The 14,108-nt window shown below is 46.3% G+C and overlaps 1 protein-coding gene across 1 annotated transcript in view; it reads right to left on the reverse strand.

The window, feature by feature from the left end:
* Positions 1–14,108, reverse strand: part of LOC146810320 (cholesterol transporter ABCA5-like) — a 1,540,893-nt gene that overhangs the window by 277,958 nt on the left and 1,248,827 nt on the right. The window lies entirely within an intron of this gene.

Genomic DNA, 14,108 nt, shown 5'->3' on the forward strand with positions numbered 1-14,108 from the left:
TTCGAGGCCCTGTGCGTATCGCATCAAATGTGGGAGTCTTCTCAATGTCCTTAAATTGATATTTCAATGTCTTATTTTTTAACATAACAAATAACTGTTTCACATACAATTTAATAATAACAAGAGCACTTCGAGGTTCCGATAAGGATTATCTGGCATCTGTCCATTTGTACTGCTGACTAACATTTATAGGTGTGTACTAGGGGTAAGCTAATGCTGGAGGCAAGACATGGAGGGCATCAATGGAACAGTACAATTTGTCATTCCCCTTTAAGCAATTCATGGGGGCGGGGTCAGCAGTGATATTTATTCATGTTCGTGTGGTAGGCTATAAGGCTTCAGATGAACTGTCCTTGTCACCTACATCCCTCGCCTGAGTCGCCTCCCACTCCCCTAACACCTCCGACCACAGGTCTGCTATTGGATGATGTCTCACTCCTCTATTGTCTTCTTTGATCAGAGCTCATTCTTCTGCCCTTCAGGCTGTGACATCTTTTTCTCGATCTAAAATGTTCGGGCCCGTGGAGGATTTCCATCTTAGTCCTATCTGTCTTTTTGCCAGGACTAAAGCTAGGTCTATAAAACAATTGCCAATTTTTGGGGCCGTGGGTCTTGTGAACAGGCCTACTAGACATACTCTATTGTGAGAGGAATAGTATGTGCAAGGACCTTGCATAGCATCCCAATTACCTTACGGCAGCAATCAAGCCAAGCCGGACACTCCCACATCATGTGTTTAAAGTCTGCATCTGGAGCTGCGCATCGTGGGCATTGCTTGTCTGTGCTATTTCTCATGATGTTGAGCCTATGAAGGGTGAGGTATGTCGTGCAGAACGTTGAATTGGGAATATTTTAAGTTAGAGTTTCTAGAGACTGTTTTTTGGCAAACTAATCGCTGTTTTCCATTCTGATAAGTGTGTATTATAGTCTCTGTGCTGTCTGGTTTTGAGACTACGATACACGCTTATCGCAGTGATGATTGTGGAGAGGTGTGGTGCAGCGGCCAGGGCAGCTGGCTTCGGAGCACAGGGTTAGCGGTTCGCTCCCCGGTTCCGGCGGCAGCTCAGCTCAGCACCATGTGACTCTGGGCAATAGCTCACTTAATTTCCAGTACGGCCCACAGCGCCTTGAGACCCGTAAGGGTGAGTAGTTCGCACTTTACAAATACTGATATACATTTACATTAACAGAGGGACTGGATGAGGCCCTGGAAATGTGGGAGCATATGATGCTGGAATTCTGTTGCAATTGATGAGTAAGAACTTTAATGAAATTCAAAGCCCTGAAGAAGTTTCAGGAGTGTTTTGGAACGAATTGCGTTGGCTGGATTATATGTTTTGAAATTTGAAGAGTTATGGATAAAGGATTTCTTTGAGATTCATGAGATTACACTTCTCCTCCTGGTGCTCCTGCACATATACTGTAACAAACCAGTGGGAAACCTAATACACCCTTGGAGGCTTGGGCAAATAAACAAGTGTTAGATAAAGGTGCCTACAAGGGATTTTATTCACTAATCTTAGTCAGATTTCATAAAAACGTGTTACTTATATGTTACGCTCCAATTGGTGACTAAACTTTGAAAAAATCTAAACATTAATGTAGTTGTTCATGAAATGAAGAACAAGTTACTTAGCTTCGGTAACAATATATCTGTAAGAAACCTTAGTTAGTGTTAGATTCCTTACCTTAGAATATCCCCAGGCGTCAGACTGGATCCAGAAAGTTTTCGCTAGCAGTACCTCTGTGCGTCAATAGGTGGCGCCGTGCGGCTCTGCATCCGTCGCTGGCGTCGTATGCGCCGAGATGACATCACGGAGACTACTTAGGCGCCACCCATGCGCACTGACATCAGTTCTGTACACGACTTTCCGCGCCAGGAACGCAGAGCCATGCAAGACACTGACCACTGGTGCATAAAACTAGGGTCCTAAAGGGGATGACCTTAACCCTACGAAACAGTTCGCAGAAAAGGGAGGATGGGTGGGGCCGTAAGGAATCTAACACTAACTGATGTTTCTTACAGATATATCGTTACCGAAGGTGAGTAACTTGTCCATCTGAAAGATACACTTTAGTGTTAGATTCCTTACCTTAGAATAGATACCCCAGCAATACCAACACCGGTGGTGGGTCTGCAAAGTAAGATCACACCAGAAAATCCCGAAGAACAGAACGGCCAAAGAAGCCGTCTCTCCGGACTTGGCTGTCAAGGCCATACTGCTTGGTAAAGGTATGCAGCGAGGACCACGTAGCTGCCTGACAGATATCCTGCAAAGGGACTCCCTGTCCCAGAGCAGTAGTGGCTGCTGTCGCCAGAGTAGAATGGACACACAGCCCCACAGGAGGCTCCTTTTTAGCCAAGGAGTAACAGGCTTTAATACACAGAACGACCCACCAAGAGATGGTTCGTTTGTGCACAGCCCAACCTTTCTTGGTGCCCACGTAGCCAACAAAGAGTTGATCATCCACCCGGAACTGTTGTGTGCGATTCAGATAGAACGAGAGCGCACGTTTTGGGTCCAGACGGTGGAGCCTCTCTTCCTCTTACGAAGGATGCGGAGGCGGAAAGAAGGTGGGCAAAGTGATAGTCTGCCCGATGTGGAAAGGCGTGACAACGTTGGGCAGAAAAGAAGGACGGGTCCGTAACCCCACCTTGTCCGGATGAACAGAAAGGAAAGGAAGTTTAGAAGAAAGAGTCTGGAGCTCACTCACTCTTCTAGCAGAGGTGATAGCAACCAGGAAAGTAGTCTTTAAGGTGAGAAGACGTAAAGGACAGGTGTGAAGCAGCTCAAAGGAAGCACACATCAAATAAGTAACCCACAAGATTCAAGTCCCACTGAGGCATTATAAAGGGGACCGGAGTGAACGTGTGTGTAATGCCTTTCAAGAAACGACAAACAACAGGGGACTTGAAAAGAGAAGGCTGATCAGGAAGCCTTAAAAATCCAGAAATGACCTAGAGCTAGCCATTGATAGTGCCCAGAGCAGAGACCCACTGGGCCAGAGAAAGGAGGAACAGAAGAACTTCGAAAGACGGGCAGAAAGGGGATCCACAGCCTTCACTGTGCACCATGCCACTAATTTATTCCACCTGCAGGAGTATACCGATTTAGTGGAGGGACGCCTGGCTGCCAAAATAACATCACAGACTTCGTCAGGAAGGTCAAAAGCCGTCAACTGTCGCCGCTCAATCTCCATGCATGGAGGTGGAGGCTGGACAGGTTCGGGTGAAGGACCGTCCCCTGCTTCTGCGACAGAAGATCCTCCCGAAGAGGCAGTCGGATCGGAGGACAGATGGCCAGACTGAGTAGCACGGGATACCATACTCTTCTTGCCCAATCCAGAGCCACAAAAATGACTTGGGGCCCGGTCGGGCTTGATCTTCTTCAGCACTCTGGGCAGAAGTGGTAAAGGCGGAAAGGCGTACAAGAGACCGCAACGCCACTCGCGACGAAAAGCATCTCCGAGCGAGTGCTGCCTTAGAAATTCCAACGCGCAGAATTGATGACATTGCGCGTCCTCTTCGATGGCGAATAGATCTAACCAAGGCTCTCCCCACTGCAGAAAGAGACCTTGCACCACATCCGAGGTCAGACGCCATTCGTGATCCATCATGCATCTGCGGCTGAGTTTGTCCGCCCTGGCGTTCAGGGAACCTGCCAGGTGTTGAACCACCAGAGACATGCCCCGATGTTCCAGCCATGTCCAGAGGTGCAGAGCCTCCTGAAATAGGGTCCATGACCCCACCCACCCTGTTTGTTGCAATACCACAGACAACGGTGGTGTTGTCTGTGAACACCTGCACCACTTGTCCATGGACAGAGGGAAGGAAGGCTTTCAGAGCAAGTCGGATCACCCGGAGCTCCAGAAGGTTGATATGGAGCCGGGATTCCGCTGGAGACCAGAGGCCCCTGATCTCTGCCTCTCCCATGTGGCCACCCCATCCCAGGAGGGACGCATCCGTCACCACTGTGAACTCCGGTTGAGGAAGGGAGAGGGATCTGCCATTGACCCAATCGCGATTCGTGAGCAACCACTGCAAGTGACGTGCAGTGCCCTCCGAGATCTGGACATGATCGGACAGGTTGCCCTGATGCCGTGGCCACTCAAACTTCAAGTCCCACGGCAGAGCCCGCATATGCCATCTGACATGGTGCACTAGCAGGATGCAGGAGGCCATCAGGCCCAGGAGATGGAGGGTCATCCTGACTGAAACCCGGGATAGAGGCTAAAGATCGGAATCATAGCCTGAATATCCTGGATCCGCTGTTAGGGAGGATAGACCCGAAACTGCGCCGAACCCGCTTCGATGAATTGGAGCTTCTGAGAGGGAATCAGGTGCGACTTCGGCACATTGATGGAAAACCCCAGCAAATGGAGGAGGTTGGCCGTAGTCTGGAGGTGGGAGACGACCGTTTGGGGCGAGCCCACCTTCAACAACTAGTCGTCGAGATTGGGGAAGACTGAGACCCCTGATCTGCGCAGATGAGCTGCGACCACCGCCATCACTTTCGTGAACACCCGAGGGGTGCTGGTAAGGTCAAAGGAGAGCACAGTAAACTGAAAGTGCTTGTGGCCTACCATGAACCGCAGGTAACGTTGGTGGGCTGGCAGGACGGGGTCACGAAAATAGGCATCGTGCAAGTCCAACGCTACCATCCAGTCTTGCGGATCGAGAGCAGACAAGACTTGAGCCAAAGTCAACATCTTGAACTTCTCCTTCCGGAGGAAGCGGTTGATGTTCCGGAGGTCCAAGATGAGACGCAGACCCCCTTTGTCCTTCTTGGGGACCAGAAAGTAGTGGGAACAACAACCCCTCCCTACTTCTGGCTCAGGAACGCACTTGATGGCCCCCTTGGCCAAGAGAGCCATGACTTCCTGCTGGAGCAGTGCCAAGTGTTCCCCCGACATGCGGTGGTACTGAGGTGGCATGGCTGGAGGGGTGGACTGAAAGGGAAGGGAGTAACCCTTGCGGATGATCTGCAACACCCATTTGTCCAATGTGATAGCCTGCCAGTGGGGGAGGTGATTGCGGATCCTGCCACCCATTGGCGTGGGGGGCCCCCCAAAGTTCGGATTAGGAAGGTTTGGAGGTAGAAGCAGTGGGGGCGGAGGTGGGCTGACCCCCACGCTGATTCCCAGACCCGCCCCTGCGGACACCGCGTCTGCGCTGAGGCTGGGTCTGCACAGGCTTGCTGAAGGAACGTGCCTGGGCGCCCTTTCCGCGACCACAAAAGGAACGAAAACCAGAAGTGGCTGAGCTTTTCGTGGAAAGACCTAAGGACTTTGCCGTGTCCCGCGAGTCCTTAAAACACTGCAGCGCACTGTCTGCTTTATCGCCAAACAGGCGAGTGCCATCAAAGGGCATGTCCATGAGTGAACTTTGGACATCTGTCAAGAACCCGGTAGATCTCAACCAGGCGTGGCAACGATGCGCCACAGTCGTAGCAATTGCTCTACCTAGTGAGTCTGCGGTGTCCAAACCACACCGAATGGCGAACTTAGCTGCATCTTTACCCTTGGCGACAGCTTGGGACAGCACGGCTTGGGTCTCTTCAGGACACTGAGGCAACACTTGTGCATATGTATCCCACACCGCGTGGGAATAGCGGCCCAAGAGGCAGGCGGTGTTCACCGACTACAGCCCTAAGCTGGCCGAAAAGAACAACCACTTGCCGTACTGCTCCAGCTTCTTAAGAGTCCTTATCCGGCGGAGCCGTGGGAAAGGCACTCTGGGACGTCGAAGCTTGGATGACCAGGCTTTCGGGCGTAGGATGAGTGGTCAGAAATGCAGGGTCACCCGGCGCTGGGTGATGATGCAGGGCGGCGTTCTTATCCACAGGGGCCCCTGTGGATGGCCGCGACCAAGTGCCCAGTAAGACGTCAGTGAGGGCATCATTAAATGGCAGCAGGGGCTCCGATGAAGTGGACGCCGTCTGGAGCACATCAGTGAGATTAGTTTTTAGGGCCACCATAGCGAGATCAAGGTTGAGGACTTCAGCTGCCCGACGGAGCACCACCATGTAAGAAGCACCCTCGTCCATGGTAGGAAGAGGAGAGGCAAACCCCGCATCAGAGAAGACATCCAGGCCGCCGGCCTCCTCTAACTCGTCTGCCCAGTCATACTCAGAGTCACACTGATGAGCAAGAGGGTTCTTGGACCCCTCCCAGTCGTCCTCCACCTCCGCCGTATATGATACAGACTGCGGCGGCAGGGCAAGGACCGGGGAACGAACAAACAGCGCCGGACAGGGCAACGCAGATCCCAGGCAGGGACAAAATTGTCCTGGAACCTGGGCAGGGGCGGAAGAAAGGGCATCCACTGCGGCGCCAGAGCTGAGGGTGGCACTGGGGCCAGAGCCGGCAGCGCGGGACCTTGTGGCGCCGTGGCCGGAGCCAGAGGTGTTGGATCCTGCAGCACCGGAGTCGCCGGCGGCGCCAACGGCCCGACAGGATCCTGACACAGGACCGCGGGGCACGCCGGCGGGAGCCCGATGCCTAAACAGGTGGTCCATGGTAGCAAGAAATTCTTGCACCTGAGCGGGAGTCGCCGACGGATCCGGATAAGCTGGGTAGGCCGTGGGACTCCAGGACTCCGATGGAGCCGCAGGGGCGGAGCCCCTGTCCCCCTCGTCCGCATCCGGGGACCAACTGGGGGACATCGGAGAGCAACAACGCTTCTTCGACATCTTTTTGTATCGTCTCTTATCCGAATCCGAGGGTGAAGACTTGGAGTCCGAGGAGCGATGATGGTGGCCCCGCGAGCGTTCTCTGGAGCAGCCCCTGGACCGCGAATGGCACGGGGACGAGACCTCAAGCAGCTTCCGGCGCTGCTTGCTCAAGGCCATCGGGGCCATGGCCAGACAGTCCATACAGGCCTGGGAGTCGTGGTCGCTCTCCAGGCAGTAGAGACAGACGCAGTGGGGGTCCGCCACCGGCATATTGCGACGGCAGGCCCCACAAGACTTAAAACCAGGCATCCCTACGTGCAGTAGAGTAGACTCAAACTTACAGGAGACAAAAAGTCTCAAAACTGTGGTAATAAAATGACTAAGGTACTTGCTCTAACCGGATCTGCGCTTACTGGCGTGGAAAAAGAAAGAACTGACGTCAGCGCGCATGGGTGCCGCCTAAGTAGTCTCCGTGATGTCATCTCGGCGCATACGATGCCAGCGAAGGACTCGGAGCCGCACGGCACCACCTACTGACGCACAGAGGTACTGCTAGCAAACACTTTCAAGATACATTCTGACGCCTGGGGATATTCTAAGGTAAGGAATCTAACACTAACGTGTTTCTTTCAGATATGAATATTCAGCAGAACAATTAGAAAAACACAGGTATATATCTTTTCATGAGTACACAATTTTTAATGTGAAACAGAAATGTAAGGGGTACATTCAGAGACAATAAAACACCATGATGGAGGGTACACAAAAGAGCCTACAAATCATAGGTGAAAACATCTATTCCAAAAGTATATAAGGAGGGAAATTAATCTAAAGCAATAGAAAACAATTCCTCAAACGCCTCAAATGCTAGGGAAATAGATGCGACAGCACCTTCTAGCTGCTGTTTACGGGACGATTTGGAGACGACGAGTCATTTATAACTTGCTCTTTTGGAGGTTCAGTTCATCATAACTCTCTCTAACTTCGGGAAGATACTTCGGAAAGAGACTTCTGCCTTTCTGATTGAGGTCGTCAGGCTTGAGTTACTCCTTTATATTGAACGGAGACAGAGGTTTTTACTCTATCATTATAGGAGCCTATTCGTAAGGCCCTTTTTGTGTTTTCAATACTCGATTACTTTGGTTCGAGTTAACTACTGAACACGATTAGAGGGACTTGTTTTACAAACAACTGTATGTCTTGAAGACGGTACAGTATATAATAGACTACAATCAGTCTGGCCCTATGCAAACCGTGGCGGGCGGGGGGTGTCGGTTATTGTCAAACCGTCGTCAAACCGGACTGCCCGCCATCCTACCTCGGAGCCATCCGCACGGAATCCAGAGGATATATACTGTACCTTTCACAGAAGGCTGAAAAGCGCACTGTAAGTACGCGTTATGTTATATGTGTGATCAGAGACGGGTGCACCTTAGCACGTGCATACCCCTCGTCTAACGAATTTGGTCCTGAAGAAAGCCTAGCATTGTCGTTAAAAGGCTGAAACATGTAGACCGTGTCTTGTCTCACAAATTTCACTGTCCAGATGCCCTAGGTCAATCTAACCTACTCAGGCTTCTCATCTTGGGCCATATGTAGGTCATTTCTATTTACCGATTCCTAAATACCGAATTTTACCCATTCGGTATTTAAGAATCGGTAAATAGAATGTAGGTAAAAAATCTGTAAATTTTACTGATTCGGTAATAAGGAATACCTTCCCATTCATTTAATGGGAAGCCATTCACTATTACCGATTCGGTAAATACCGATTCGGTAATAGGGGGAGCTTATTCAAGGGTGGCAGGGTGTCACATTGACACCCTGTTGCACCCCTGAATCGTGCATGTGTGCACATGTGGTGCACATAAATGCCCTAAGGGCATGTAAGTCTGCCACATGGCACTTTTAAAAAAGCACAAAATTGCTTTTTAAAAGGTATTCGGTATTTACCACCAACCTGTAGTTGGTGGTAAATAACGAATCCTTAAACCAAAAATGCACTCACTTGAGTGCTCCCTACATAGGATTTAAGGATTCGGTAATTTACCGATTCCTTAAATTAAGGAATCGGTATTTGACCGATTCCTTAAAATAACGAATCGGTAAATTACCGAATCCTTAAATCCAGCCTCTTACATCGCAAAGGGCTAAATACCGGTCGGTAACGGGAAATTTACCGATTTTTGGCCGTTACCGTCCGGTATTAGCCCACATACATATGGCGCCTTGTCTTTTAATCTTGTTTTATTGCTCCATATTAAAATTTAGGGAACAATAAAGACAAGTTTAACTCACTTTTCCATTCACGCACTTGCACTTTTGTCACCGAATAACCTGCACCGCTGTAATCAGGCGTTGAAGCACACCTGAGCGGCATTCGGCTACTCGGGTGGGAACCAGACGATGAAGCATGTCACCAACCAGGTTGGTGTGTGAGGGTTCTTCTAAAAAAGGAAAAACTTTTTACTCTTCCTTCTCCTTTCTTTCATATCTCATTTATCCCTTGGTTTGGAGCAACTCCCTCAATTGATTATTGATTAATCTCGCAGGGGACTGGGAGTGTTCCCCTATAAAAACCCTTGCTCTCTTGTTGTTGATTTAATATTAGATCCACCCAAGACACAAGGAAGGATAACAGGAAAGATCACCCTCTAGATGTCAAACTGAAATATATGTTAGAGAGGCTGCTGTTGGTTTGTAATATTGGTTTCTTGAAAGATGTGTTTGTTTTGAAAGATCATCACAATCTCAATATAGATTTGTTTGACAACAATTCAGGGGTTGGGGATATTGGGATGGATGGTAGGAACGCAGATGTTGGAGACAGCCTGGGGGTATTCATCATCCTAGATCCAGAGAATGGCAGACTAGAGACTGTGTGGCCAAGTGTGTACATTCAAGAATAAGAAAAACTCTGGAGGAAGAGGAGAAGAATGTGTTGAGTTCTGAACGTTGGGGACCAGGGAGGGGGAGAAGGCGTTGGCGGGGGGTGAATGGAGGCTAACCCCAGACTTGAATGCAATGATGGCCAACTGCATGCTTAAAATGGGAAAAGCCCAGAATAAAGAGCTAAAATAATCTTTAGAGATGTGCCAAAAAGAAGCTACACACTGTAGTGGGCCCTGTCACTGGAATTTGCTATAGGACAAAAGAGGTTTTAACCACCGGAGAATCCACTGACATTGATTGTCTTATGGAAAGGAGTAAACATATTGTTTAGTTAACTGGCAATGCTAATTCACCTACAACTGCTGAATGGAGAAAAAAAATATATATATATATCTCTATGGGGAGGATGGTCCAAAGTTTTGAGTGTTATTAGAGCATTTCTTGAGGATGGGTTTATTAGGATTTGACTAATAAAAAGTTGCTGCCCAGGTCTTGGTCATTTCGCATCTCAAGGTGATTATCAAGAACAACAATCTCACTCTAGAGAAGGTCTTTAGCCAGCAACGGGGTTCTAGCCTCAGCAAGGAAGAGGGTTCAGAGCAAAGGATAATCGTGGCAGAGAAAAAATTGGGATATTACCTCAGATGAGTGTAACTTTCCTTTCCAATTGTTCTCTGCTAGGTGTAGGAGGCAGGTTGAGATTTCATTTGAATGCATAGAAGAGAATAAGATCAGGCACTTGAGTACTGGAAGCTGTGGCTGGTTACAGAATATAATTTTTGTAGAGACCAATCCAGGTTCATTTACCACAACAGATAAGAATTTCTCAGCAAGAGAAGGTTTTGGCAACTAGAGAAATACAGAGTATGTTAGAGAAAGGAGCAACAGAAGACATTTCTTTAACAGAGGCAGTTTTTGTGAGCAATATGTTCCTGGTAAAAAGGGATAGTAAATGGATGAAGGTTTCTGGTTTGAGGCTGGTGATAAATATGATAGATTTAAACTAGTGGGTAATATAGTGTCATTTCAAAATGGACCTACAAAGGGATATTCTCAGAGCACAGGATTGGATAGTGAGACTGGATCTACAATTTACAATTCAACTTCATGAGGATCATCAGCATACTTGGTTTTGGTTGGATGGACATGTTGTGGCAGTTTATTGGTTTATCCTTTGGTCTCTGTTGTGTGCCAGTTTGTTGCTCATTTTTGAGAGCTGTTATGGGCTATCTGTGTCAAAGAGGTGCCAGACTGATCGTCTATTTTGACGTTATTTGGCTGATGGCTCTAGATTTAACTTTGTTGATGTCAAAAACAGTTTCTCTCTTTGAGGAGTTAGGGTACATTGTTAACAGGGAAAAATTAGTGAGGGAGCAAGGGAAAAAGGTAGAGTTTTTAGGATTTGTAATGGATTCAAAGAGTTCTATACTGCGTCTTCGTTCAGAGAAGATTCGACAAGAAAGGAAAGAATTGGGGAAATTATTGAGCAAGGGACAAAGATCCATGGAAGAACCTAGCTAGAATCATATGTCTTATCCTCAATGATTCTGGCTATGTTCCTGGGCGTCTGAATTACCCCTCTTTACAGAGGTTAAAGGTAGAACTTCTTCAGGAAGGTTGTTAGTAACATCATTATGTTACAAGGATTTTAGAAGCGATGGAGGAGCTGTTTTGGTGGATAAGGAGAATGAAAGCCTGGAAAGGCAAGGTGATGTTTGAAGACAGACTAGAGATGGTATTAGAATCAGATGCAAGTCAGCAAGGATGGGGGTTCAACAAATTGACTCTTGACAACTGGAGGAAAATGAACCAGGGAACAGCAGTCCTTGACCATCAGTTGTCTGGAGTTACCAGGTTATTATTGTATACACCATCACAGATGAGCCACGAAGAATGAATTTGAAGGAAGACTAGGAATGAATGTATTTGCTGGATTCAAGCGAGTGGATGATATGAAAATGCTTCTGAGATTGATAGCAAGTAGAGGTCCTATGATCACACACCTTTTTGCATTCAGGTTGATGAAACACCTGTATAGGTTTTTACAGTTGGGGACCATATCAGAAGCAGACGCATTTAATGCCATTTTACAGACTTGGCGAGTTAAAAGCGGATAAGCTTTTCCTTTATTTTCAATGATTCTGGGGGGTTTGTAACAGATGGCGAGAGACCAGGCCTGTCTTGTGATAGGAATGTCAGTACAAGTCCTGTTCTTGTTTGCTTCAGTTTCCCTCTCTGTTGTAGAATATGTAGGAGGAATTAATTGAAATGGTTCAAGCGGGTAAGCTTCAGCTGGTTGTAAGGAGGATTTCAGGGTCCTGGTGAGCCAGAGGTTTTTCTTGAGAAACATCAGATTTGGTCAAGGATGCATGGGCAAACAAAATAAAAGGTTATTGTTCAACTTTGAGCTCTTGGAATAGTTGGTGTATCGAACAGGGTTTGGGATTCCTGTGAGCACTTGTAGTTCAGATTGTGAATTTGTTTGACAAAACTATTTACCAAAGATTTGAGTTGCAAGGAATGTATATAGATCAGCTATTGCAGCAGGTCATAATTTAGTAAATGGAATCTCGGTTAGAAGGAATGATTTGGTTTGCAAACTGATGAAAAGCATTTGTTTTAAGGGATCTTCAGAACAAAAGTATTCATGTGTTGTGAGTTTGTTGGCCAGATGGACTGGCCGTAAAATGTTGGTTTGACATTGAAGCATTTCTTGTGGAAATTGACAATTTTACTGTTTCGAGTTTCATTTAAATAATGGTGTCGGATGTTAAAACATTTAATTTGTGTAATAGGTATTATGTGCCAGAAAGGGTATTTTCAACATAACTAGGAGAACAGAAACTTTATCAAAAGTTGTAGAGTATGTGGCTTTCTGGGATCATCCTAGGCCTTAAGTGATGCAAAGTATCAGAGTATGAATAGTGAATAAGAGAGGTAAGATGTGTAAATTGTGCGATAAAGAAGCAGGTATCAATGTGGATCTGCTTGTAGCTTATTCTTCAAAGGGTCCGATGGCATCAAAGCCATATGTAATTGGAGGACAGTTAGAAGATATTTTACATTCTGCAGACTGGTCTAATGTGTCTGTTTGCAAAATTTAATTTGAAGCCAATTGTGCATTCTTCTGAATGTATTGCGAAAGGTCTTTGAACTTGCACATAACCTGAGCTTTTGGTCTTGACATAAAACTATGATTTTTTTTAAAACTCTGGTGGAAAGAAAAACAAGATTTTACCAAAGATACAGGGGTGTGGGTTAGCCCACTAATTTCCTGTCCTGGAGGAACGCCGGTGAAAGATGTGGTAAGATGTTTAAAAAGTGTATACAGTATCATCTTCATGACAATTTGTTGTTTCTTTCAAATATGAAATGAATAGCTTGAAAAGGAATTTTAGGGAATAGATTTTGAAGGGAAAGTTAATGCTTTTTTTCTTTGTTGATCAGGTTCAAAAGGATAGATTTAGAAGCTTGTTATACCCCAAAAGTGTGGAGTAGCAAAAGTTCTCAAAACGTTTTTAAGAAGTTTGTTGACGAGTGGAAAGGTTTTGACAAATTCTTCGGTTTGAAGATTAAAAATCAACGTTATTCAGTATCAAAAAGTCTACATTTCAGAAGGGATATGATGTTGTATGTGTCTATGTTCTGTTATTGTGGTACCATGCTGCTCGCCGTTAAAAGGGATAGCACATAATCGGAGCCTCTGTTTTTTAAAAAAAAAAATCGAAATTTTCTTTCTACTCAAATGTCGGAAATTGGAGCTATGGCTAGCAAGGTTTTCTGGGGTGGAGGTTCACTTTCTGATATCCTCAAAGCAGCTGATTGGTCAAATGCTTCAACCTTTGTTAAATTTTACCTTAAGCCTGTAGAACATGTAAGCAACATAGCATTGCAAAGCTTTAAACTTGCATAATGTAGCCTCCGGTCTTGTAATGAAATGACGATTCTCCAATTATCATACAGAGAGAATCTTGATTTCATTAAAGACAACGGAGGCTGACATTATCCCTCCCACCGCTCCCTGGTGGTTGTTTATCTTTGACCTTGTTGCTTTTCAATTTTATGTTCTTTTTTCTAGATTCAACTTCCTTGTAAATCCAGATCATCGTTCAACGCGGATGAAGTTGTCTTAACGTTTCGCAGCTCTAAAGAGGAAGTTACTTGGTTGCTATGGCGCTTTGCTATGCTGTTTGGAATGTTTTATTTGTGATGTAATGGTTACACTTTGAAGGGCTGCATATCTTGGGCAGCAATAAAAGTTATTGCATAATGTCAGCCTCCGTTGTCTTTAATGAAATCAAGATTCTCTCTGTATGATAATTGGAGAATCGTCATTCTCTACCATATACTTAGATACTTTCTGTTGGGATATGAATCAGGGATATGAAAGTATACTCTGCAGAGGCGCATTACAAACATAATTCAGACATAGGTCAGATTCTCCAAAATCTCCAGAACAAGATAGTGATTTAACCTATAAAATATGTTAATGTGTGTTGGAGCTTTATGATGGTAAAACTGCAATAATAGAAGCCACTGCCC

Source organism: Triturus cristatus, chromosome 7 (assembly GCF_964204655.1).
Source record: "Triturus cristatus chromosome 7, aTriCri1.1, whole genome shotgun sequence".
NCBI lineage: Eukaryota > Metazoa > Chordata > Amphibia > Caudata > Salamandridae > Triturus > Triturus cristatus.